Here is a 23,754-nt window from a genome sequence, read left to right on the forward strand (position 1 = left end):
AGTTGTTCTTTGGGTGGGAGGGTGGGCTAGTGGAAGGAGGGGGCAATCTCTTTTTTTCCCGGGTGGTAGGGGGATGACAGGAGAAGGGAAGCGGGTGGTGAGAAAGGTACAGAGGGCAGGGTTTGGGGGCTGGGAAGGAAAGGGAAAAGATTAGGGTTTGGGGATGATGAAAGGGCTTTCTACGGGTAAGGATGGCAAAGGGTGGCAGTGACGGAAAGTCAGGCAACCTGTCCTGTCCGTCTTTTTGTATCGTGAATTGGAAAGACTGCAAGGGGGAGGGGAGTTGCTTGCGCCCTAAAGGAGGAGTTATTCAGATTCATTGCAGTGGGCGGCGGCTGCAAAACGCACCATTCTTCTTGTTTTGGCTCTGCAAAGCAGCCTTTTCAAGGGTTGGCTTGGGTGACAAAATGTCTTGTGTAGGCGTGGGTTTGTCTCCCTCTCGCTCTCTCTCCCTAAGATGTGTCCGGCATAGGCCAGGGTGCCACTCGAGGCCCAAACCAATTCTGGTTATCGCTTCTCGGCCTTTTGGCTAAGATCAAGTGTAGTATCTGTTCTTATCAGTTTAATATCTGATACGTCCCCTATCTGGGGACCATATATTAAATGGATTTTTAGAACAGGGAGATGGAAAAAGAGCTTGCTCTGTCCACTCCACGCATTGACCTGGTATTGCAGTACCTCCAGGAACGGTGCACCCCTTCTTAACCCAGTTTCCAAAAGCAGAACTCAATTCACCTGATTCATATTAGCCCGATTTAATGAATTGGAAGAAAGCATACGTCTTCATATGCACCTCAATTTGGCCCATTCACTTTTCACACTTCCTCCTTTTGTTTTTTATCTTTCACACTTTTGACTTTCTTTATTCATCCAAATAGCAAACTCATCACCACTCAACCTGACCAACTCGGCTATGTCCCCGTGCTGCAGTTCTCTGTCTTATCTAGATCATTTGCAATTGAATGGAATAGATCCCTTTTGGACAAAGTGGATTCACCTGCTGCTGCAGTGACCACAGGTGTGATAACATCTAGAATTGGCATCTGGTGCGATCTCTCCGCTTCCACTCCAAAGAAAGTTACCTGTTTATTCCTATCATGCATTGGTTTTTGGGGTTTTCTTTGAGTAATGATGATCTCTTTAGTAGTCTGTTGGCGCCCTCTCCTGGAGGAATAGTTTGCTTGCTCTTGGACATTCTAAAAGAGAGGTCATGATAGACATTGAGCTTCTGAGCTCAATTGGGGACAGTCATGGGTGATGAATGTTTGCAACCTACTGCGAAGCCTCATACCGCAATATAAGGAACGTCAAATACTAAGAAAGGGCGGCCTATGAAAGAATTACTACTTTCAATAAGTACACTTAAACGGCTAATTGGGAATAGAAAAACTGTAAAAAGCCCTCTGAGAAAGCCCCCCTCTAACCTTTGATAGTAAGCTTTTCTGTAGTCTGCCTGTTGATGTATTTTCCGTTTGAACTGTGCACAACATGAAGAGACGGAACACTGGCGGCTTGTCACAATGCCCCCCGATGACATCACAATAGCGCTGCTGCCTAGAAAACAAGCTGCGCAGAAGAAGTTGTTCTTTGGGTGGGAGGGTGGGCTAGTGGAAGGAGGGGGCAATCTCTTTTTTTCCCGGGTGGTAGGGGGATGACAGGAGAAGGGAAGCGGGTGGTGAGAAAGGTACAGAGGGCAGGGTTTGGGGGCTGGGAAGGAAAGGGAAAAGATTAGGGTTTGGGGATGATGAAAGGGCTTTCTACGGGTAAGGATGGCAAAGGGTGGCAGTGACGGAAAGTCAGGCAACCTGTCCTGTCCGTCTTTTTGTATCGTGAATTGGAAAGACTGCAAGGGGGAGGGGAGTTGCTTGCGCCCTAAAGGAGGAGTTATTCAGATTCATTGCAGTGGGCGGCGGCTGCAAAACGCACCATTCTTCTTGTTTTGGCTCTGCAAAGCAGCCTTTTCAAGGGTTGGCTTGGGTGACAAAATGTCTTGTGTAGGCGTGGGTTTGTCTCCCTCTCGCTCTCTCTCCCTAAGATGTGTCCGGCATAGGCCAGGGTGCCACTCGAGGCCCAAACCAATTCTGGTTATCGCTTCTCGGCCTTTTGGCTAAGATCAAGTGTAGTATCTGTTCTTATCAGTTTAATATCTGATACGTCCCCTATCTGGGGACCATATATTAAATGGATTTTTAGAACAGGGAGATGGAAAAAGAGCTTGCTCTGTCCACTCCACGCATTGACCTGGTATTGCAGTACCTCCAGGAACGGTGCACCCCTTCTTAACCCAGTTTCCAAAAGCAGAACTCAATTCACCTGATTCATATTAGCCCGATTTAATGAATTGGAAGAAAGCATACGTCTTCATATGCACCTCAATTTGGCCCATTCACTTTTCACACTTCCTCCTTTTGTTTTTTATCTTTCACACTTTTGACTTTCTTTATTCATCCAAATAGCAAACTCATCACCACTCAACCTGACCAACTCGGCTATGTCCCCGTGCTGCAGTTCTCTGTCTTATCTAGATCATTTGCAATTGAATGGAATAGATCCCTTTTGGACAAAGTGGATTCACCTGCTGCTGCAGTGACCACAGGTGTGATAACATCTAGAATTGGCATCTGGTGCGATCTCTCCGCTTCCACTCCAAAGAAAGTTACCTGTTTATTCCTATCATGCATTGGTTTTTGGGGTTTTCTTTGAGTAATGATGATCTCTTTAGTAGTCTGTTGGCGCCCTCTCCTGGAGGAATAGTTTGCTTGCTCTTGGACATTCTAAAAGAGAGGTCATGATAGACATTGAGCTTCTGAGCTCAATTGGGGACAGTCATGGGTGATGAATGTTTGCAACCTACTGCGAAGCCTCATACCGCAATATAAGGAACGTCAAATACTAAGAAAGGGCGGCCTATGAAAGAATTACTACTTTCAATAAGTACACTTAAACGGCTAATTGGGAATAGAAAAACTGTAAAAAGCCCTCTGAGAAAGCCCCCCTCTAACCTTTGATAGTAAGCTTTTCTGTAGTCTGCCTGTTGATGTATTTTCCGTTTGAACTGTGCACAACATGAAGAGACGGAACACTGGCGGCTTGTCACAATGCCCCCCGATGACATCACAATAGCGCTGCTGCCTAGAAAACAAGCTGCGCAGAAGAAGTTGTTCTTTGGGTGGGAGGGTGGGCTAGTGGAAGGAGGGGGCAATCTCTTTTTTTCCCGGGTGGTAGGGGGATGACAGGAGAAGGGAAGCGGGTGGTGAGAAAGGTACAGAGGGCAGGGTTTGGGGGCTGGGAAGGAAAGGGAAAAGATTAGGGTTTGGGGATGATGAAAGGGCTTTCTACGGGTAAGGATGGCAAAGGGTGGCAGTGACGGAAAGTCAGGCAACCTGTCCTGTCCGTCTTTTTGTATCGTGAATTGGAAAGACTGCAAGGGGGAGGGGAGTTGCTTGCGCCCTAAAGGAGGAGTTATTCAGATTCATTGCAGTGGGCGGCGGCTGCAAAACGCACCATTCTTCTTGTTTTGGCTCTGCAAAGCAGCCTTTTCAAGGGTTGGCTTGGGTGACAAAATGTCTTGTGTAGGCGTGGGTTTGTCTCCCTCTCGCTCTCTCTCCCTAAGATGTGTCCGGCATAGGCCAGGGTGCCACTCGAGGCCCAAACCAATTCTGGTTATCGCTTCTCGGCCTTTTGGCTAAGATCAAGTGTAGTATCTGTTCTTATCAGTTTAATATCTGATACGTCCCCTATCTGGGGACCATATATTAAATGGATTTTTAGAACAGGGAGATGGAAAAAGAGCTTGCTCTGTCCACTCCACGCATTGACCTGGTATTGCAGTACCTCCAGGAACGGTGCACCCCTTCTTAACCCAGTTTCCAAAAGCAGAACTCAATTCACCTGATTCATATTAGCCCGATTTAATGAATTGGAAGAAAGCATACGTCTTCATATGCACCTCAATTTGGCCCATTCACTTTTCACACTTCCTCCTTTTGTTTTTTATCTTTCACACTTTTGACTTTCTTTATTCATCCAAATAGCAAACTCATCACCACTCAACCTGACCAACTCGGCTATGTCCCCGTGCTGCAGTTCTCTGTCTTATCTAGATCATTTGCAATTGAATGGAATAGATCCCTTTTGGACAAAGTGGATTCACCTGCTGCTGCAGTGACCACAGGTGTGATAACATCTAGAATTGGCATCTGGTGCGATCTCTCCGCTTCCACTCCAAAGAAAGTTACCTGTTTATTCCTATCATGCATTGGTTTTTGGGGTTTTCTTTGAGTAATGATGATCTCTTTAGTAGTCTGTTGGCGCCCTCTCCTGGAGGAATAGTTTGCTTGCTCTTGGACATTCTAAAAGAGAGGTCATGATAGACATTGAGCTTCTGAGCTCAATTGGGGACAGTCATGGGTGATGAATGTTTGCAACCTACTGCGAAGCCTCATACCGCAATATAAGGAACGTCAAATACTAAGAAAGGGCGGCCTATGAAAGAATTACTACTTTCAATAAGTACACTTAAACGGCTAATTGGGAATAGAAAAACTGTAAAAAGCCCTCTGAGAAAGCCCCCCTCTAACCTTTGATAGTAAGCTTTTCTGTAGTCTGCCTGTTGATGTATTTTCCGTTTGAACTGTGCACAACATGAAGAGACGGAACACTGGCGGCTTGTCACAATGCCCCCCGATGACATCACAATAGCGCTGCTGCCTAGAAAACAAGCTGCGCAGAAGAAGTTGTTCTTTGGGTGGGAGGGTGGGCTAGTGGAAGGAGGGGGCAATCTCTTTTTTTCCCGGGTGGTAGGGGGATGACAGGAGAAGGGAAGCGGGTGGTGAGAAAGGTACAGAGGGCAGGGTTTGGGGGCTGGGAAGGAAAGGGAAAAGATTAGGGTTTGGGGATGATGAAAGGGCTTTCTACGGGTAAGGATGGCAAAGGGTGGCAGTGACGGAAAGTCAGGCAACCTGTCCTGTCCGTCTTTTTGTATCGTGAATTGGAAAGACTGCAAGGGGGAGGGGAGTTGCTTGCGCCCTAAAGGAGGAGTTATTCAGATTCATTGCAGTGGGCGGCGGCTGCAAAACGCACCATTCTTCTTGTTTTGGCTCTGCAAAGCAGCCTTTTCAAGGGTTGGCTTGGGTGACAAAATGTCTTGTGTAGGCGTGGGTTTGTCTCCCTCTCGCTCTCTCTCCCTAAGATGTGTCCGGCATAGGCCAGGGTGCCACTCGAGGCCCAAACCAATTCTGGTTATCGCTTCTCGGCCTTTTGGCTAAGATCAAGTGTAGTATCTGTTCTTATCAGTTTAATATCTGATACGTCCCCTATCTGGGGACCATATATTAAATGGATTTTTAGAACAGGGAGATGGAAAAAGAGCTTGCTCTGTCCACTCCACGCATTGACCTGGTATTGCAGTACCTCCAGGAACGGTGCACCCCTTCTTAACCCAGTTTCCAAAAGCAGAACTCAATTCACCTGATTCATATTAGCCCGATTTAATGAATTGGAAGAAAGCATACGTCTTCATATGCACCTCAATTTGGCCCATTCACTTTTCACACTTCCTCCTTTTGTTTTTTATCTTTCACACTTTTGACTTTCTTTATTCATCCAAATAGCAAACTCATCACCACTCAACCTGACCAACTCGGCTATGTCCCCGTGCTGCAGTTCTCTGTCTTATCTAGATCATTTGCAATTGAATGGAATAGATCCCTTTTGGACAAAGTGGATTCACCTGCTGCTGCAGTGACCACAGGTGTGATAACATCTAGAATTGGCATCTGGTGCGATCTCTCCGCTTCCACTCCAAAGAAAGTTACCTGTTTATTCCTATCATGCATTGGTTTTTGGGGTTTTCTTTGAGTAATGATGATCTCTTTAGTAGTCTGTTGGCGCCCTCTCCTGGAGGAATAGTTTGCTTGCTCTTGGACATTCTAAAAGAGAGGTCATGATAGACATTGAGCTTCTGAGCTCAATTGGGGACAGTCATGGGTGATGAATGTTTGCAACCTACTGCGAAGCCTCATACCGCAATATAAGGAACGTCAAATACTAAGAAAGGGCGGCCTATGAAAGAATTACTACTTTCAATAAGTACACTTAAACGGCTAATTGGGAATAGAAAAACTGTAAAAAGCCCTCTGAGAAAGCCCCCCTCTAACCTTTGATAGTAAGCTTTTCTGTAGTCTGCCTGTTGATGTATTTTCCGTTTGAACTGTGCACAACATGAAGAGACGGAACACTGGCGGCTTGTCACAATGCCCCCCGATGACATCACAATAGCGCTGCTGCCTAGAAAACAAGCTGCGCAGAAGAAGTTGTTCTTTGGGTGGGAGGGTGGGCTAGTGGAAGGAGGGGGCAATCTCTTTTTTTCCCGGGTGGTAGGGGGATGACAGGAGAAGGGAAGCGGGTGGTGAGAAAGGTACAGAGGGCAGGGTTTGGGGGCTGGGAAGGAAAGGGAAAAGATTAGGGTTTGGGGATGATGAAAGGGCTTTCTACGGGTAAGGATGGCAAAGGGTGGCAGTGACGGAAAGTCAGGCAACCTGTCCTGTCCGTCTTTTTGTATCGTGAATTGGAAAGACTGCAAGGGGGAGGGGAGTTGCTTGCGCCCTAAAGGAGGAGTTATTCAGATTCATTGCAGTGGGCGGCGGCTGCAAAACGCACCATTCTTCTTGTTTTGGCTCTGCAAAGCAGCCTTTTCAAGGGTTGGCTTGGGTGACAAAATGTCTTGTGTAGGCGTGGGTTTGTCTCCCTCTCGCTCTCTCTCCCTAAGATGTGTCCGGCATAGGCCAGGGTGCCACTCGAGGCCCAAACCAATTCTGGTTATCGCTTCTCGGCCTTTTGGCTAAGATCAAGTGTAGTATCTGTTCTTATCAGTTTAATATCTGATACGTCCCCTATCTGGGGACCATATATTAAATGGATTTTTAGAACAGGGAGATGGAAAAAGAGCTTGCTCTGTCCACTCCACGCATTGACCTGGTATTGCAGTACCTCCAGGAACGGTGCACCCCTTCTTAACCCAGTTTCCAAAAGCAGAACTCAATTCACCTGATTCATATTAGCCCGATTTAATGAATTGGAAGAAAGCATACGTCTTCATATGCACCTCAATTTGGCCCATTCACTTTTCACACTTCCTCCTTTTGTTTTTTATCTTTCACACTTTTGACTTTCTTTATTCATCCAAATAGCAAACTCATCACCACTCAACCTGACCAACTCGGCTATGTCCCCGTGCTGCAGTTCTCTGTCTTATCTAGATCATTTGCAATTGAATGGAATAGATCCCTTTTGGACAAAGTGGATTCACCTGCTGCTGCAGTGACCACAGGTGTGATAACATCTAGAATTGGCATCTGGTGCGATCTCTCCGCTTCCACTCCAAAGAAAGTTACCTGTTTATTCCTATCATGCATTGGTTTTTGGGGTTTTCTTTGAGTAATGATGATCTCTTTAGTAGTCTGTTGGCGCCCTCTCCTGGAGGAATAGTTTGCTTGCTCTTGGACATTCTAAAAGAGAGGTCATGATAGACATTGAGCTTCTGAGCTCAATTGGGGACAGTCATGGGTGATGAATGTTTGCAACCTACTGCGAAGCCTCATACCGCAATATAAGGAACGTCAAATACTAAGAAAGGGCGGCCTATGAAAGAATTACTACTTTCAATAAGTACACTTAAACGGCTAATTGGGAATAGAAAAACTGTAAAAAGCCCTCTGAGAAAGCCCCCCTCTAACCTTTGATAGTAAGCTTTTCTGTAGTCTGCCTGTTGATGTATTTTCCGTTTGAACTGTGCACAACATGAAGAGACGGAACACTGGCGGCTTGTCACAATGCCCCCCGATGACATCACAATAGCGCTGCTGCCTAGAAAACAAGCTGCGCAGAAGAAGTTGTTCTTTGGGTGGGAGGGTGGGCTAGTGGAAGGAGGGGGCAATCTCTTTTTTTCCCGGGTGGTAGGGGGATGACAGGAGAAGGGAAGCGGGTGGTGAGAAAGGTACAGAGGGCAGGGTTTGGGGGCTGGGAAGGAAAGGGAAAAGATTAGGGTTTGGGGATGATGAAAGGGCTTTCTACGGGTAAGGATGGCAAAGGGTGGCAGTGACGGAAAGTCAGGCAACCTGTCCTGTCCGTCTTTTTGTATCGTGAATTGGAAAGACTGCAAGGGGGAGGGGAGTTGCTTGCGCCCTAAAGGAGGAGTTATTCAGATTCATTGCAGTGGGCGGCGGCTGCAAAACGCACCATTCTTCTTGTTTTGGCTCTGCAAAGCAGCCTTTTCAAGGGTTGGCTTGGGTGACAAAATGTCTTGTGTAGGCGTGGGTTTGTCTCCCTCTCGCTCTCTCTCCCTAAGATGTGTCCGGCATAGGCCAGGGTGCCACTCGAGGCCCAAACCAATTCTGGTTATCGCTTCTCGGCCTTTTGGCTAAGATCAAGTGTAGTATCTGTTCTTATCAGTTTAATATCTGATACGTCCCCTATCTGGGGACCATATATTAAATGGATTTTTAGAACAGGGAGATGGAAAAAGAGCTTGCTCTGTCCACTCCACGCATTGACCTGGTATTGCAGTACCTCCAGGAACGGTGCACCCCTTCTTAACCCAGTTTCCAAAAGCAGAACTCAATTCACCTGATTCATATTAGCCCGATTTAATGAATTGGAAGAAAGCATACGTCTTCATATGCACCTCAATTTGGCCCATTCACTTTTCACACTTCCTCCTTTTGTTTTTTATCTTTCACACTTTTGACTTTCTTTATTCATCCAAATAGCAAACTCATCACCACTCAACCTGACCAACTCGGCTATGTCCCCGTGCTGCAGTTCTCTGTCTTATCTAGATCATTTGCAATTGAATGGAATAGATCCCTTTTGGACAAAGTGGATTCACCTGCTGCTGCAGTGACCACAGGTGTGATAACATCTAGAATTGGCATCTGGTGCGATCTCTCCGCTTCCACTCCAAAGAAAGTTACCTGTTTATTCCTATCATGCATTGGTTTTTGGGGTTTTCTTTGAGTAATGATGATCTCTTTAGTAGTCTGTTGGCGCCCTCTCCTGGAGGAATAGTTTGCTTGCTCTTGGACATTCTAAAAGAGAGGTCATGATAGACATTGAGCTTCTGAGCTCAATTGGGGACAGTCATGGGTGATGAATGTTTGCAACCTACTGCGAAGCCTCATACCGCAATATAAGGAACGTCAAATACTAAGAAAGGGCGGCCTATGAAAGAATTACTACTTTCAATAAGTACACTTAAACGGCTAATTGGGAATAGAAAAACTGTAAAAAGCCCTCTGAGAAAGCCCCCCTCTAACCTTTGATAGTAAGCTTTTCTGTAGTCTGCCTGTTGATGTATTTTCCGTTTGAACTGTGCACAACATGAAGAGACGGAACACTGGCGGCTTGTCACAATGCCCCCCGATGACATCACAATAGCGCTGCTGCCTAGAAAACAAGCTGCGCAGAAGAAGTTGTTCTTTGGGTGGGAGGGTGGGCTAGTGGAAGGAGGGGGCAATCTCTTTTTTTCCCGGGTGGTAGGGGGATGACAGGAGAAGGGAAGCGGGTGGTGAGAAAGGTACAGAGGGCAGGGTTTGGGGGCTGGGAAGGAAAGGGAAAAGATTAGGGTTTGGGGATGATGAAAGGGCTTTCTACGGGTAAGGATGGCAAAGGGTGGCAGTGACGGAAAGTCAGGCAACCTGTCCTGTCCGTCTTTTTGTATCGTGAATTGGAAAGACTGCAAGGGGGAGGGGAGTTGCTTGCGCCCTAAAGGAGGAGTTATTCAGATTCATTGCAGTGGGCGGCGGCTGCAAAACGCACCATTCTTCTTGTTTTGGCTCTGCAAAGCAGCCTTTTCAAGGGTTGGCTTGGGTGACAAAATGTCTTGTGTAGGCGTGGGTTTGTCTCCCTCTCGCTCTCTCTCCCTAAGATGTGTCCGGCATAGGCCAGGGTGCCACTCGAGGCCCAAACCAATTCTGGTTATCGCTTCTCGGCCTTTTGGCTAAGATCAAGTGTAGTATCTGTTCTTATCAGTTTAATATCTGATACGTCCCCTATCTGGGGACCATATATTAAATGGATTTTTAGAACAGGGAGATGGAAAAAGAGCTTGCTCTGTCCACTCCACGCATTGACCTGGTATTGCAGTACCTCCAGGAACGGTGCACCCCTTCTTAACCCAGTTTCCAAAAGCAGAACTCAATTCACCTGATTCATATTAGCCCGATTTAATGAATTGGAAGAAAGCATACGTCTTCATATGCACCTCAATTTGGCCCATTCACTTTTCACACTTCCTCCTTTTGTTTTTTATCTTTCACACTTTTGACTTTCTTTATTCATCCAAATAGCAAACTCATCACCACTCAACCTGACCAACTCGGCTATGTCCCCGTGCTGCAGTTCTCTGTCTTATCTAGATCATTTGCAATTGAATGGAATAGATCCCTTTTGGACAAAGTGGATTCACCTGCTGCTGCAGTGACCACAGGTGTGATAACATCTAGAATTGGCATCTGGTGCGATCTCTCCGCTTCCACTCCAAAGAAAGTTGCCTGTTTATTCCTATCATGCATTGGTTTTTGGGGTTTTCTTTGAGTAATGATGATCTCTTTAGTAGTCTGTTGGCGCCCTCTCCTGGAGGAATAGTTTGCTTGCTCTTGGACATTCTAAAAGAGAGGTCATGATAGACATTGAGCTTCTGAGCTCAATTGGGGACAGTCATGGGTGATGAATGTTTGCAACCTACTGCGAAGCCTCATACCGCAATATAAGGAACGTCAAATACTAAGAAAGGGCGGCCTATGAAAGAATTACTACTTTCAATAAGTACACTTAAACGGCTAATTGGGAATAGAAAAACTGTAAAAAGCCCTCTGAGAAAGCCCCCCTCTAACCTTTGATAGTAAGCTTTTCTGTAGTCTGCCTGTTGATGTATTTTCCGTTTGAACTGTGCACAACATGAAGAGACGGAACACTGGCGGCTTGTCACAATGCCCCCCGATGACATCACAATAGCGCTGCTGCCTAGAAAACAAGCTGCGCAGAAGAAGTTGTTCTTTGGGTGGGAGGGTGGGCTAGTGGAAGGAGGGGGCAATCTCTTTTTTTCCCGGGTGGTAGGGGGATGACAGGAGAAGGGAAGCGGGTGGTGAGAAAGGTACAGAGGGCAGGGTTTGGGGGCTGGGAAGGAAAGGGAAAAGATTAGGGTTTGGGGATGATGAAAGGGCTTTCTACGGGTAAGGATGGCAAAGGGTGGCAGTGACGGAAAGTCAGGCAACCTGTCCTGTCCGTCTTTTTGTATCGTGAATTGGAAAGACTGCAAGGGGGAGGGGAGTTGCTTGCGCCCTAAAGGAGGAGTTATTCAGATTCATTGCAGTGGGCGGCGGCTGCAAAACGCACCATTCTTCTTGTTTTGGCTCTGCAAAGCAGCCTTTTCAAGGGTTGGCTTGGGTGACAAAATGTCTTGTGTAGGCGTGGGTTTGTCTCCCTCTCGCTCTCTCTCCCTAAGATGTGTCCGGCATAGGCCAGGGTGCCACTCGAGGCCCAAACCAATTCTGGTTATCGCTTCTCGGCCTTTTGGCTAAGATCAAGTGTAGTATCTGTTCTTATCAGTTTAATATCTGATACGTCCCCTATCTGGGGACCATATATTAAATGGATTTTTAGAACAGGGAGATGGAAAAAGAGCTTGCTCTGTCCACTCCACGCATTGACCTGGTATTGCAGTACCTCCAGGAACGGTGCACCCCTTCTTAACCCAGTTTCCAAAAGCAGAACTCAATTCACCTGATTCATATTAGCCCGATTTAATGAATTGGAAGAAAGCATACGTCTTCATATGCACCTCAATTTGGCCCATTCACTTTTCACACTTCCTCCTTTTGTTTTTTATCTTTCACACTTTTGACTTTCTTTATTCATCCAAATAGCAAACTCATCACCACTCAACCTGACCAACTCGGCTATGTCCCCGTGCTGCAGTTCTCTGTCTTATCTAGATCATTTGCAATTGAATGGAATAGATCCCTTTTGGACAAAGTGGATTCACCTGCTGCTGCAGTGACCACAGGTGTGATAACATCTAGAATTGGCATCTGGTGCGATCTCTCCGCTTCCACTCCAAAGAAAGTTACCTGTTTATTCCTATCATGCATTGGTTTTTGGGGTTTTCTTTGAGTAATGATGATCTCTTTAGTAGTCTGTTGGCGCCCTCTCCTGGAGGAATAGTTTGCTTGCTCTTGGACATTCTAAAAGAGAGGTCATGATAGACATTGAGCTTCTGAACTCAATTGGGGACAGTCATGGGTGATGAATGTTTGCAACCTACTGCGAAGCCTCATACCGCAATATAAGGAACGTCAAATACTAAGAAAGGGCGGCCTATGAAAGAATTACTACTTTCAATAAGTACACTTAAACGGCTAATTGGGAATAGAAAAACTGTAAAAAGCCCTCTGAGAAAGCCCCCCTCTAACCTTTGATAGTAAGCTTTTCTGTAGTCTGCCTGTTGATGTATTTTCCGTTTGAACTGTGCACAACATGAAGAGACGGAACACTGGCGGCTTGTCACAATGCCCCCCGATGACATCACAATAGCGCTGCTGCCTAGAAAACAAGCTGCGCAGAAGAAGTTGTTCTTTGGGTGGGAGGGTGGGCTAGTGGAAGGAGGGGGCAATCTCTTTTTTTCCCGGGTGGTAGGGGGATGACAGGAGAAGGGAAGCGGGTGGTGAGAAAGGTACAGAGGGCAGGGTTTGGGGGCTGGGAAGGAAAGGGAAAAGATTAGGGTTTGGGGATGATGAAAGGGCTTTCTACGGGTAAGGATGGCAAAGGGTGGCAGTGACGGAAAGTCAGGCAACCTGTCCTGTCCGTCTTTTTGTATCGTGAATTGGAAAGACTGCAAGGGGGAGGGGAGTTGCTTGCGCCCTAAAGGAGGAGTTATTCAGATTCATTGCAGTGGGCGGCGGCTGCAAAACGCACCATTCTTCTTGTTTTGGCTCTGCAAAGCAGCCTTTTCAAGGGTTGGCTTGGGTGACAAAATGTCTTGTGTAGGCGTGGGTTTGTCTCCCTCTCGCTCTCTCTCCCTAAGATGTGTCCGGCATAGGCCAGGGTGCCACTCGAGGCCCAAACCAATTCTGGTTATCGCTTCTCGGCCTTTTGGCTAAGATCAAGTGTAGTATCTGTTCTTATCAGTTTAATATCTGATACGTCCCCTATCTGGGGACCATATATTAAATGGATTTTTAGAACAGGGAGATGGAAAAAGAGCTTGCTCTGTCCACTCCACGCATTGACCTGGTATTGCAGTACCTCCAGGAACGGTGCACCCCTTCTTAACCCAGTTTCCAAAAGCAGAACTCAATTCACCTGATTCATATTAGCCCGATTTAATGAATTGGAAGAAAGCATACGTCTTCATATGCACCTCAATTTGGCCCATTCACTTTTCACACTTCCTCCTTTTGTTTTTTATCTTTCACACTTTTGACTTTCTTTATTCATCCAAATAGCAAACTCATCACCACTCAACCTGACCAACTCGGCTATGTCCCCGTGCTGCAGTTCTCTGTCTTATCTAGATCATTTGCAATTGAATGGAATAGATCCCTTTTGGACAAAGTGGATTCACCTGCTGCTGCAGTGACCACAGGTGTGATAACATCTAGAATTGGCATCTGGTGCGATCTCTCCGCTTCCACTCCAAAGAAAGTTACCTGTTTATTCCTATCATGCATTGGTTTTTGGGGTTTTCTTTGAGTAATGATGATCTCTTTAGTAGTCTGTTGGCGCCCTCTCCTGGAGGAATAGTTTGCTTGCTCTTGGACATTCTAAAAGAGAGGTCATGATAGACATTGAGCTTCTGAGCTCAATTGGGGACAGTCATGGGTGATGAATGTTTGCAACCTACTGCGAAGCCTCATACCGCAATATAAGGAACGTCAAATACTAAGAAAGGGCGGCCTATGAAAGAATTACTACTTTCAATAAGTACACTTAAACGGCTAATTGGGAATAGAAAAACTGTAAAAAGCCCTCTGAGAAAGCCCCCCTCTAACCTTTGATAGTAAGCTTTTCTGTAGTCTGCCTGTTGATGTATTTTCCGTTTGAACTGTGCACAACATGAAGAGACGGAACACTGGCGGCTTGTCACAATGCCCCCCGATGACATCACAATAGCGCTGCTGCCTAGAAAACAAGCTGCGCAGAAGAAGTTGTTCTTTGGGTGGGAGGGTGGGCTAGTGGAAGGAGGGGGCAATCTCTTTTTTTCCCGGGTGGTAGGGGGATGACAGGAGAAGGGAAGCGGGTGGTGAGAAAGGTACAGAGGGCAGGGTTTGGGTGCTGGGAAGGAAAGGGAAAAGATTAGGGTTTGGGGATGATGAAAGGGCTTTCTACGGGTAAGGATGGCAAAGGGTGGCAGTGACGGAAAGTCAGGCAACCTGTCCTGTCCGTCTTTTTGTATCGTGAATTGGAAAGACTGCAAGGGGGAGGGGAGTTGCTTGCGCCCTAAAGGAGGAGTTATTCAGATTCATTGCAGTGGGCGGCGGCTGCAAAACGCACCATTCTTCTTGTTTTGGCTCTGCAAAGCAGCCTTTTCAAGGGTTGGCTTGGGTGACAAAATGTCTTGTGTAGGCGTGGGTTTGTCTCCCTCTCGCTCTCTCTCCCTAAGATGTGTCCGGCATAGGCCAGGGTGCCACTCGAGGCCCAAACCAATTCTGGTTATCGCTTCTCGGCCTTTTGGCTAAGATCAAGTGTAGTATCTGTTCTTATCAGTTTAATATCTGATACGTCCCCTATCTGGGGACCATATATTAAATGGATTTTTAGAACAGGGAGATGGAAAAAGAGCTTGCTCTGTCCACTCCACGCATTGACCTGGTATTGCAGTACCTCCAGGAACGGTGCACCCCTTCTTAACCCAGTTTCCAAAAGCAGAACTCAATTCACCTGATTCATATTAGCCCGATTTAATGAATTGGAAGAAAGCATACGTCTTCATATGCACCTCAATTTGGCCCATTCACTTTTCACACTTCCTCCTTTTGTTTTTTATCTTTCACACTTTTGACTTTCTTTATTCATCCAAATAGCAAACTCATCACCACTCAACCTGACCAACTCGGCTATGTCCCCGTGCTGCAGTTCTCTGTCTTATCTAGATCATTTGCAATTGAATGGAATAGATCCCTTTTGGACAAAGTGGATTCACCTGCTGCTGCAGTGACCACAGGTGTGATAACATCTAGAATTGGCATCTGGTGCGATCTCTCCGCTTCCACTCCAAAGAAAGTTACCTGTTTATTCCTATCATGCATTGGTTTTTGGGGTTTTCTTTGAGTAATGATGATCTCTTTAGTAGTCTGTTGGCGCCCTCTCCTGGAGGAATAGTTTGCTTGCTCTTGGACATTCTAAAAGAGAGGTCATGATAGACATTGAGCTTCTGAGCTCAATTGGGGACAGTCATGGGTGATGAATGTTTGCAACCTACTGCGAAGCCTCATACCGCAATATAAGGAACGTCAAATACTAAGAAAGGGCGGCCTATGAAAGAATTACTACTTTCAATAAGTACACTTAAACGGCTAATTGGGAATAGAAAAACTGTAAAAAGCCCTCTGAGAAAGCCCCCCTCTAACCTTTGATAGTAAGCTTTTCTGTAGTCTGCCTGTTGATGTATTTTCCGTTTGAACTGTGCACAACATGAAGAGACGGAACACTGGCGGCTTGTCACAATGCCCCCCGATGACATCACAATAGCGCTGCTGCCTAGAAAACAAGCTGCGCAGAAGAAGTTGTTCTTTGGGTGGGAGGGTGGGCTAGTGGAAGGAGGGGGCAATCTCTTTTTTTCCCGGGTGGTAGGGGGATGACAGGAGAAGGGAAGCGGGTGGTGAGAAAGGTACAGAGGGCAGGGTTTGGGGGCTGGGAAGGAAAGGGAAAAGATTAGGGTTTGGGGATGATGAAAGGGCTTTCTACGGGTAAGGATGGCAAAGGGTGGCAGTGACGGAAAGTCAGGCAACCTGTCCTGTCCGTCTTTTTGTATCGTGAATTGGAAAGACTGCAAGGGGGAGGGGAGTTGCTTGCGCCCTAAAGGAGGAGTTATTCAGATTCATTGCAGTGGGCGGCGGCTGCAAAACGCACCATTCTTCTTGTTTTGGCTCTGCAAAGCAGCCTTTTCAAGGGTTGGCTTGGGTGACAAAATGTCTTGTGTAGGCGTGGGTTTGTCTCCCTCTCGCTCTCTCTCCCTAAGATGTGTCCGGCATAGGCCAGGGTGCCACTCGAGGCCCAAACCAATTCTGGTTATCGCTTCTCGGCCTTTTGGCTAAGATCAAGTGTAGTGTTGTTCGAAGAGGTGGTTTAAGCTCCAGGCCACCTTAGTACAATGATACAATGCACACTGGAAGGTTGCGCTTGCTAGTACTCTGGGTGGATAGTATATTCATCTAGAGGAAAACATGGCCCTACCAGGATCGAGGCTATTAGACTGAGTAAGGGTGGGGGGGCTATGGTACAACGTGCCCCAGGACTGACGACCCTGGAGTGAGTCTGAGCTTGCTGGCTTGGGACCCCGGCAAGCCTTGGGCGCTGTAGCACACCGTACCTTGCCTTTTCATACTTTTTGAGCATATTACCCTATCCCGGCCTTCTGGCTAGGAAGGGAAATTTTTACAATCCCGGTCGGAGGTCTGGTCAGCTTTGGGCTGAGAAACTAACACCCGGTTGGAGGTCTGGGTCAGCTTCGGCTGAGAAACCAACACCCGGTTGGAGGTCTGGGTCAGCTTCGGCTGAGAAACCAACACCCGGTTGGAGGTCCGGTTAGCCTTGGGCTGAGAAACCAACACCGGTTGACGGTCCGGGCAGTTTCGGCTGCGAAACCAACAACTAGTAGCTCTCTACTCCACTTGGGTAAGATGCCTGGGTGGACGCTGGGAGCAACGACAAGGCTCAACCAGGCTTCGGCTTGGGGGAGCACCGAAGATCCCTGACCCTTGCTGTGGCCTTCTGGCTCGGAGGGACGGGGTTGATTTTTGGGGACCCTCTCCTCACGGTGGGGTCCACACGAATCCTAGCCTTTGCACTGTTTTTGGTGTGACTTCGGTCATGCATTTTTTGTGGTGCTTTGGAAAGCTTCATTAAATCAAAAATCTGTTCTTATCAGTTTAATATCTGATACGTCCCCTATCTGGGGACCATATATTAAATGGATTTTTAGAACAGGGAGATGGAAAAAGAGCTTGCTCTGTCCACTCCACGCATTGACCTGGTATTGCAGTACCTCCAGGAACGGTGCACCCCTTCTTAACCCAGTTTCCAAAAGCAGAACTCAATTCACCTGATTCATATTAGCCCGATTTAATGAATTGGAAGAAAGCATACGTCTTCATATGCACCTCAATTTGGCCCATTCACTTTTCACACTTCCTCCTTTTGTTTTTTATCTTTCACACTTTTGACTTTCTTTATTCATCCAAATAGCAAACTCATCACCACTCAACCTGACCAACTCGGCTATGTCCCCGTGCTGCAGTTCTCTGTCTTATCTAGATCATTTGCAATTGAATGGAATAGATCCCTTTTGGACAAAGTGGATTCACCTGCTGCTGCAGTGACCACAGGTGTGATAACATCTAGAATTGGCATCTGGTGCGATCTCTCCGCTTCCACTCCAAAGAAAGTTACCTGTTTATTCCTATCATGCATTGGTTTTTGGGGTTTTCTTTGAGTAATGATGATCTCTTTAGTAGTCTGTTGGCGCCCTCTCCTGGAGGAATAGTTTGCTTGCTCTTGGACATTCTAAAAGAGAGGTCATGATAGACATTGAGCTTCTGAGCTCAATTGGGGACAGTCATGGGTGATGAATGTTTGCAACCTACTGCGAAGCCTCATACCGCAATATAAGGAACGTCAAATACTAAGAAAGGGCGGCCTATGAAAGAATTACTACTTTCAATAAGTACACTTAAACGGCTAATTGGGAATAGAAAAACTGTAAAAAGCCCTCTGAGAAAGCCCCCCTCTAACCTTTGATAGTAAGCTTTTCTGTAGTCTGCCTGTTGATGTATTTTCCGTTTGAACTGTGCACAACATGAAGAGACGGAACACTGGCGGCTTGTCACAATGCCCCCCGATGACATCACAATAGCGCTGCTGCCTAGAAAACAAGCTGCGCAGAAGAAGTTGTTCTTTGGGTGGGAGGGTGGGCTAGTGGAAGGAGGGGGCAATCTCTTTTTTTCCCGGGTGGTAGGGGGATGACAGGAGAAGGGAAGCGGGTGGTGAGAAAGGTACAGAGGGCAGGGTTTGGGGGCTGGGAAGGAAAGGGAAAAGATTAGGGTTTGGGGATGATGAAAGGGCTTTCTACGGGTAAGGATGGCAAAGGGTGGCAGTGACGGAAAGTCAGGCAACCTGTCCTGTCCGTCTTTTTGTATCGTGAATTGGAAAGACTGCAAGGGGGAGGGGAGTTGCTTGCGCCCTAAAGGAGGAGTTATTCAGATTCATTGCAGTGGGCGGCGGCTGCAAAACGCACCATTCTTCTTGTTTTGGCTCTGCAAAGCAGCCTTTTCAAGGGTTGGCTTGGGTGACAAAATGTCTTGTGTAGGCGTGGGTTTGTCTCCCTCTCGCTCTCTCTCCCTAAGATGTGTCCGGCATAGGCCAGGGTGCCACTCGAGGCCCAAACCAATTCTGGTTATCGCTTCTCGGCCTTTTGGCTAAGATCAAGTGTAGTATCTGTTCTTATCAGTTTAATATCTGATACGTCCCCTATCTGGGGACCATATATTAAATGGATTTTTAGAACAGGGAGATGGAAAAAGAGCTTGCTCTGTCCACTCCACGCATTGACCTGGTATTGCAGTACCTCCAGGAACGGTGCACCCCTTCTTAACCCAGTTTCCAAAAGCAGAACTCAATTCACCTGATTCATATTAGCCCGATTTAATGAATTGGAAGAAAGCATACGTCTTCATATGCACCTCAATTTGGCCCATTCACTTTTCACACTTCCTCCTTTTGTTTTTTATCTTTCACACTTTTGACTTTCTTTATTCATCCAAATAGCAAACTCATCACCACTCAACCTGACCAACTCGGCTATGTCCCCGTGCTGCAGTTCTCTGTCTTATCTAGATCATTTGCAATTGAATGGAATAGATCCCTTTTGGACAAAGTGGATTCACCTGCTGCTGCAGTGACCACAGGTGTGATAACATCTAGAATTGGCATCTGGTGCGATCTCTCCGCTTCCACTCCAAAGAAAGTTACCTGTTTATTCCTATCATGCATTGGTTTTTGGGGTTTTCTTTGAGTAATGATGATCTCTTTAGTAGTCTGTTGGCGCCCTCTCCTGGAGGAATAGTTTGCTTGCTCTTGGACATTCTAAAAGAGAGGTCATGATAGACATTGAGCTTCTGAGCTCAATTGGGGACAGTCATGGGTGATGAATGTTTGCAACCTACTGCGAAGCCTCATACCGCAATATAAGGAACGTCAAATACTAAGAAAGGGCGGCCTATGAAAGAATTACTACTTTCAATAAGTACACTTAAACGGCTAATTGGGAATAGAAAAACTGTAAAAAGCCCTCTGAGAAAGCCCCCTCTAACCTTTGATAGTAAGCTTTTCTGTAGTCTGCCTGTTGATGTATTTTCCGTTTGAACTGTGCACAACATGAAGAGACGGAACACTGGCGGCTTGTCACAATGCCCCCCGATGACATCACAATAGCGCTGCTGCCTAGAAAACAAGCTGCGCAGAAGAAGTTGTTCTTTGGGTGGGAGGGTGGGCTAGTGGAAGGAGGGGCAATCTCTTTTTTTCCCGGGTGGTAGGGGGATGACAGGAGAAGGGAAGCGGGTGGTGAGAAAGGTACAGAGGGCAGGGTTTGGGGGCTGGGAAGGAAAGGGAAAAGATTAGGGTTTGGGGATGATGAAAGGGCTTTCTACGGGTAAGGATGGCAAAGGGTGGCAGTGACGGAAAGTCAGGCAACCTGTCCTGTCCGTCTTTTTGTATCGTGAATTGGAAAGACTGCAAGGGGGAGGGGAGTTGCTTGCGCCCTAAAGGAGGAGTTATTCAGATTCATTGCAGTGGGCGGCGGCTGCAAAACGCACCATTCTTCTTGTTTTGGCTCTGCAAAGCAGCCTTTTCAAGGGTTGGCTTGGGTGACAAAATGTCTTGTGTAGGCGTGGGTTTGTCTCCCTCTCGCTCTCTCTCCCTAAGATGTGTCCGGCATAGGCCAGGGTGCCACTCGAGGCCCAAACCAATTCTGGTTATCGCTTCTCGGCCTTTTGGCTAAGATCAAGTGTAGTATCTGTTCTTATCAGTTTAATATCTGATACGTCCCCTATCTGGGGACCATATATTAAATGGATTTTTAGAACAGGGAGATGGAAAAAGAGCTTGCTCTGTCCACTCCACGCATTGACCTGGTATTGCAGTACCTCCAGGAACGGTGCACCCCTTCTTAACCCAGTTTCCAAAAGCAGAACTCAATTCACCTGATTCATATTAGCCCGATTTAATGAATTGGAAGAAAGCATACGTCTTCATATGCACCTCAATTTGGCCCATTCACTTTTCACACTTCCTCCTTTTGTTTTTTATCTTTCACACTTTTGACTTTCTTTATTCATCCAAATAGCAAACTCATCACCACTCAACCTGACCAACTCGGCTATGTCCCCGTGCTGCAGTTCTCTGTCTTATCTAGATCATTTGCAATTGAATGGAATAGATCCCTTTTGGACAAAGTGGATTCACCTGCTGCTGCAGTGACCACAGGTGTGATAACATCTAGAATTGGCATCTGGTGCGATCTCTCCGCTTCCACTCCAAAGAAAGTTACCTGTTTATTCCTATCATGCATTGGTTTTTGGGTTTTCTTTGAGTAATGATGATCTCTTTAGTAGTCTGTTGGCGCCCTCTCCTGGAGGAATAGTTTGCTTGCTCTTGGACATTCTAAAAGAGAGGTCATGATAGACATTGAGCTTCTGAGCTCAATTGGGGACAGTCATGGGTGATGAATGTTTGCAACCTACTGCGAAGCCTCATACCGCAATATAAGGAACGTCAAATACTAAGAAAGGGCGGCCTATGAAAGAATTACTACTTTCAATAAGTACACTTAAACGGCTAATTGGGAATAGAAAAACTGTAAAAAGCCCTCTGAGAAAGCCCCCCTCTAACCTTTGATAGTAAGCTTTTCTGTAGTCTGCCTGTTGATGTATTTTCCGTTTGAACTGTGCACAACATGAAGAGACGGAACACTGGCGGCTTGTCACAATGCCCCCGATGACATCACAATAGCGCTGCTGCCTAGAAAACAAGCTGCGCAGAAGAAGTTGTTCTTTGGGTGGGAGGGTGGGCTAGTGGAAGGAGGGGGCAATCTCTTTTTTTCCCGGGTGGTAGGGGGATGACAGGAGAAGGGAAGCGGGTGGTGAGAAAGGTACAGAGGGCAGGGTTTGGGGGCTGGGAAGGAAAGGGAAAAGATTAGGGTTTGGGGATGATGAAAGGGCTTTCTACGGGTAAGGATGGCAAAGGGTGGCAGTGACGGAAAGTCAGGCAACCTGTCCTGTCCGTCTTTTTGTATCGTGAATTGGAAAGACTGCAAGGGGAGGGGAGTTGCTTGCGCCCTAAAGGAGGAGTTATTCAGATTCATTGCAGTGGGCGGCGGCTGCAAAACGCACCATTCTTCTTGTTTTGGCTCTGCAAAGCAGCCTTTTCAAGGGTTGGCTTGGGTGACAAAATGTCTTGTGTAGGCGTGGGTTTGTCTCCCTCTCGCTCTCTCTCCCTAAGATGTGTCCGGCATAGGCCAGGGTGCCACTCGAGGCCCAAACCAATTCTGGTTATCGCTTCTCGGCCTTTTGGCTAAGATCAAGTGTAGTATCTGTTCTTATCAGTTTAATATCTGATACGTCCCCTATCTGGGGACCATATATTAAATGGATTTTAGAACAGGAGATGGAAAAAGAGCTTGCTCTGTCCACTCCACGCATTGACCTGGTATTGCAGTACCTCCAGGAACGGTGCACCCCTTCTTAACCCAGTTTCCAAAAGCAGAACTCAATTCACCTGATTCATATTAGCCCGATTTAATGAATTGGAAGAAAGCATACGTCTTCATATGCACCTCAATTTGGCCCATTCACTTTTCACACTTCCTCCTTTTGTTTTTTATCTTTCACACTTTTGACTTTCTTTATTCATCCAAATAGCAAACTCATCACCACTCAACCTGACCAACTCGGCTATGTCCCCGTGCTGCAGTTCTCTGTCTTATCTAGATCATTTGCAATTGAATGGAATAGATCCCTTTTGGACAAAGTGGATTCACCTGCTGCTGCAGTGACCACAGGTGTGATAACATCTAGAATTGGCATCTGGTGCGATCTCTCCGCTTCCACTCCAAAGAAAGTTACCTGTTTATTCCTATCATGCATTGGTTTTTGGGGTTTTCTTTGAGTAATGATGATCTCTTTAGTAGTCTGTTGGCGCCCTCTCCTGGAGGAATAGTTTGCTTGCTCTTGGACATTCTAAAAGAGAGGTCATGATAGACATTGAGCTTCTGAGCTCAATTGGGGACAGTCATGGGTGATGAATGTTTGCAACCTACTGCGAAGCCTCATACCGCAATATAAGGAACGTCAAATACTAAGAAAGGGCGGCCTATGAAAGAATTACTACTTTCAATAAGTACACTTAAACGGCTAATTGGGAATAGAAAAACTGTAAAAAGCCCTCTGAGAAAGCCCCCCTCTAACCTTTGATAGTAAGCTTTTCTGTAGTCTGCCTGTTGATGTATTTTCCGTTTGAACTGTGCACAACATGAAGAGACGGAACACTGGCGGCTTGTCACAATGCCCCCCGATGACATCACAATAGCGCTGCTGCCTAGAAAACAAGCTGCGCAGAAGAAGTTGTTCTTTGGGTGGGAGGGTGGGCTAGTGGAAGGAGGGGGCAATCTCTTTTTTTCCCGGGTGGTAGGGGGATGACAGGAGAAGGGAAGCGGGTGGTGAGAAAGGTACAGAGGGCAGGTTTGGGGGCTGGGAAGGAAAGGGAAAAGATTAGGGTTTGGGGATGATGAAAGGGCTTTCTACGGGTAAGGATGGCAAAGGGTGGCAGTGACGGAAAGTCAGGCAACCTGTCCTGTCCGTCTTTTTGTATCGTGAATTGGAAAGACTGCAAGGGGGAGGGGAGTTGCTTGCGCCCTAAAGGAGGAGTTATTCAGATTCATTGCAGTGGGCGGCGGCTGCAAAACGCACCATTCTTCTTGTTTTCTTGTTTTGGCTCTGCAAAGCAGCCTTTTCAAGGGTTGGCTTGGGTGACAAAATGTCTTGTGTAGGCGTGGGTTTGTCTCCCTCTCGCTCTCTCTCCCTAAGATGTGTCCGGCATAGGCCAGGGTGCCACTCGAGGCCCAAACCAATTCTGGTTATCGCTTCTCGGCCTTTTGGCTAAGATCAAGTGTAGTGTTGTTCGAAGAGGTGGTTTAAGCTCCAGGCCACCTTAGTACAATGATACAATGCACACTGGAAGGTTGCGCTTGCTAGTACTCTGGGTGGATAGTATATTCATCTAGAGGAAAACATGGCCCTACCAGGATCGAGGCTATTAGACTGAGTAAGGGTGGGGGGCTATGGTACAACGTGCCCCAGGACTGACGACCCTGGAGTGAGTCTGAGCTTGCTGGCTTGGGACCCCGGCAAGCCTTGGGCTCTGTAGCACACCGTACCTTGCCTTTTCATACTTTTTGAGCATATTACCCTATCCCGGCCTTCTGGC

The 23,754-nt window shown here is 46.8% G+C and overlaps 14 non-coding genes across 14 annotated transcripts; all 14 read left to right on the top strand.

The window, feature by feature from the left end:
* The first annotated feature begins 509 nt into the window (after positions 1-509).
* Positions 510-700, top strand: LOC142280952 (U2 spliceosomal RNA). Its single transcript, XR_012743118.1, has one exon. It is a non-coding gene; the product is annotated as a U2 spliceosomal RNA (small nuclear RNA).
* Positions 701-2,087: 1,387 nt separating this feature from the next.
* Positions 2,088-2,278, top strand: LOC142280964 (U2 spliceosomal RNA). The gene has a single exon (XR_012743129.1). It is a non-coding gene; the product is annotated as a U2 spliceosomal RNA (small nuclear RNA).
* A 1,387-nt stretch (positions 2,279-3,665) lies between these two features.
* On the top strand, positions 3,666-3,856 carry LOC142280968 (U2 spliceosomal RNA). Its single transcript, XR_012743133.1, has one exon. It is a non-coding gene; the product is annotated as a U2 spliceosomal RNA (small nuclear RNA).
* Positions 3,857-5,243: 1,387 nt separating this feature from the next.
* LOC142280969 (U2 spliceosomal RNA) lies at positions 5,244-5,434 on the top strand. The gene has a single exon (XR_012743134.1). It is a non-coding gene; the product is annotated as a U2 spliceosomal RNA (small nuclear RNA).
* Positions 5,435-6,821: 1,387 nt separating this feature from the next.
* LOC142280970 (U2 spliceosomal RNA) lies at positions 6,822-7,012 on the top strand. Its single transcript, XR_012743135.1, has one exon. It is a non-coding gene; the product is annotated as a U2 spliceosomal RNA (small nuclear RNA).
* Positions 7,013-8,399: 1,387 nt separating this feature from the next.
* Positions 8,400-8,590, top strand: LOC142280953 (U2 spliceosomal RNA). Its single transcript, XR_012743119.1, has one exon. It is a non-coding gene; the product is annotated as a U2 spliceosomal RNA (small nuclear RNA).
* A 1,387-nt stretch (positions 8,591-9,977) lies between these two features.
* Positions 9,978-10,168, top strand: LOC142280954 (U2 spliceosomal RNA). The gene has a single exon (XR_012743120.1). It is a non-coding gene; the product is annotated as a U2 spliceosomal RNA (small nuclear RNA).
* Positions 10,169-11,555: 1,387 nt separating this feature from the next.
* LOC142280955 (U2 spliceosomal RNA) lies at positions 11,556-11,746 on the top strand. The gene has a single exon (XR_012743121.1). It is a non-coding gene; the product is annotated as a U2 spliceosomal RNA (small nuclear RNA).
* A 1,387-nt stretch (positions 11,747-13,133) lies between these two features.
* On the top strand, positions 13,134-13,324 carry LOC142280956 (U2 spliceosomal RNA). Its single transcript, XR_012743122.1, has one exon. It is a non-coding gene; the product is annotated as a U2 spliceosomal RNA (small nuclear RNA).
* Positions 13,325-14,711: 1,387 nt separating this feature from the next.
* Positions 14,712-14,902, top strand: LOC142280957 (U2 spliceosomal RNA). Its single transcript, XR_012743123.1, has one exon. It is a non-coding gene; the product is annotated as a U2 spliceosomal RNA (small nuclear RNA).
* A 2,190-nt stretch (positions 14,903-17,092) lies between these two features.
* LOC142280966 (U2 spliceosomal RNA) lies at positions 17,093-17,285 on the top strand. Its single transcript, XR_012743131.1, has one exon. It is a non-coding gene; the product is annotated as a U2 spliceosomal RNA (small nuclear RNA).
* Positions 17,286-18,672: 1,387 nt separating this feature from the next.
* LOC142280959 (U2 spliceosomal RNA) lies at positions 18,673-18,863 on the top strand. Its single transcript, XR_012743124.1, has one exon. It is a non-coding gene; the product is annotated as a U2 spliceosomal RNA (small nuclear RNA).
* Positions 18,864-20,248: 1,385 nt separating this feature from the next.
* On the top strand, positions 20,249-20,439 carry LOC142280960 (U2 spliceosomal RNA). The gene has a single exon (XR_012743125.1). It is a non-coding gene; the product is annotated as a U2 spliceosomal RNA (small nuclear RNA).
* A 1,384-nt stretch (positions 20,440-21,823) lies between these two features.
* On the top strand, positions 21,824-22,012 carry LOC142280965 (U2 spliceosomal RNA). The gene has a single exon (XR_012743130.1). It is a non-coding gene; the product is annotated as a U2 spliceosomal RNA (small nuclear RNA).
* Positions 22,013-23,754: the final 1,742 nt, after the last annotated feature.

This window comes from Anomaloglossus baeobatrachus, unplaced genomic scaffold (genome assembly GCF_048569485.1).
Source record: "Anomaloglossus baeobatrachus isolate aAnoBae1 unplaced genomic scaffold, aAnoBae1.hap1 Scaffold_4647, whole genome shotgun sequence".
Taxonomy (NCBI): domain Eukaryota; kingdom Metazoa; phylum Chordata; class Amphibia; order Anura; family Aromobatidae; genus Anomaloglossus; species Anomaloglossus baeobatrachus.